This window comes from Limulus polyphemus, unplaced genomic scaffold, assembly GCF_000517525.1.
Source record: "Limulus polyphemus unplaced genomic scaffold, Limulus_polyphemus-2.1.2 Scaffold690, whole genome shotgun sequence".
Taxonomy (NCBI): domain Eukaryota; kingdom Metazoa; phylum Arthropoda; class Merostomata; order Xiphosura; family Limulidae; genus Limulus; species Limulus polyphemus.
This window is the reverse complement of record NW_013666300.1, coordinates 371,886-373,706: the sequence shown is the minus strand read 5'-3', so window position 1 is coordinate 373,706 and position 1,821 is coordinate 371,886.

Below are 1,821 nucleotides of genomic sequence, written 5' to 3'. Positions count from 1 at the left end.
TATATATATATATATATATATATATATTGGTGTCACAGGGATGATTAAACTGGTAATTTAAGATACCTGTTTGTTTGTGTGTGTTGGTTTCTAGTAAATATAGGTGAGTAAGATGGCAATCTTCTTTGTGAGCAAGGACATCCAAAACGGGTTGAGTTTTGTTTTCATCCAGTTGAACCATGAACTTGATGTTGTGTTTTAAGTTGAGGTGAGATAGAAAGTCTGTAATTGTTTTATCTCCACATTTCCAGATTGCACTGTTAAAGTAACACTCCCAGAATTTTGGTGTGAGAGATAATGAGGTCAGGACCATAAGTTTGAATTTGGCCATGAGAAGCCTTGAGAACAGAACCCATTTCTAAAGCATCAGTCTCTTCAAAGGAAGTATCCTGAAATTGGAAATATGAATTGTTCATACAGATGGTTATTAATTCCCGAGTGGTTAGAGTAGTGCTTTATCAGATTCTAGTTTTTGTTCAGTAATGATAAGTACTTCTGAAACTGAGAACACATAATTTACATTAAAACTGAAAAGCAGATCACTTGGAGAATATATCAACCTCTTTATCTATGTATCTTCCTTTAACCCAAGCAGACGCTTCCAGCATTCAGCCAAAAATCCCAATTTACCCATCTGTCAGTATCTGATAACGTGTATGTCTCTTTGGCTATAAACTATTCAAAACCATGTTACTATTCACCTTTCACAAATAGGCCAGAAATTTTTATAAAATATGGTGATAATTATCAGGACATTGTGACAATAATTCTGGCAAAAATTATGGGTTTAAAGAGTTAATGAAGTTCATAAATTCTCCAGTCAACAGTAACACTACTGTTGACTGCTGTGAGTAGGTGTGATAAGATGGGCACAAGAAACTTGGCAGTATGGTGGCAGGGAGACTATATTTGGCCAACAATGGGTCTGAGAGAAGCTTCTTTTGTAGGCCATATATCTGAGGAGGATGGGAGCCTGGTTCTTTGAGCATTTGGTGATCCTCTAGGGAAGTTTTATTTTGTAAAAGTCATTTCAAAATATCGATTGCCATTGCTTTTTTGAAAAACCCTATTCACAAACAGAATGAAAGTGTTAATACAACAAACATCAGTTTTTCTTTTCTTAAAAACAATGAAGTAACATTTTTTAAAGTTATGTAAGAAAAAGTCAATCAAATGCAATAACCAAAGATATAGGCATTTAAAAAAAAAAAACTGGTTTACTTTATTAACTAAAGTTCTATGTTCAGATTGGGTTTTGCTAGTTTCATTTTGCTAGATATTGTGAAGTTTTATATTAAATTTAAATACAATTACAGTTTGTTTTGTTTTAACACAGTTGGCTGTCTGCCCTGAGAATTGGGTGCCAAGTTTTATGGTTATATTAATATAAACACGGGCCTCTTATTGAAACCCATAAAATCCCTTCGTTTTGAACTATTATTTCTGTTCTAGATACGCAAAAACAAAAGAAAAATCTGTATCCATATTTTCAAACAAAAACAAGGACGCAAAATTTTTGACATTTTAGTCATTTATATTACCATAATTATAAAGTACATATTTGTGGAAATACAAGAATGTGGTAGCGTTCTTTAAGATGAGCTCGCTCACTTTTACAGTGAGTTGGACACAGGATCAAAGTGATAGAAACTTCTACTCTTCCCATGTGTAATCTTTACGTCAATAAATGGACCCCGTCACACCAAACATGCTCGCCCTTTCAGCCGTGGGGGCGTTATAATGTGACGGTCAATCCCACTATTCGTTGGTAAAAGAGTAGCCAAAGAGTTGGCGGGGGGTGGTGATGACTAGCTGCCTTCC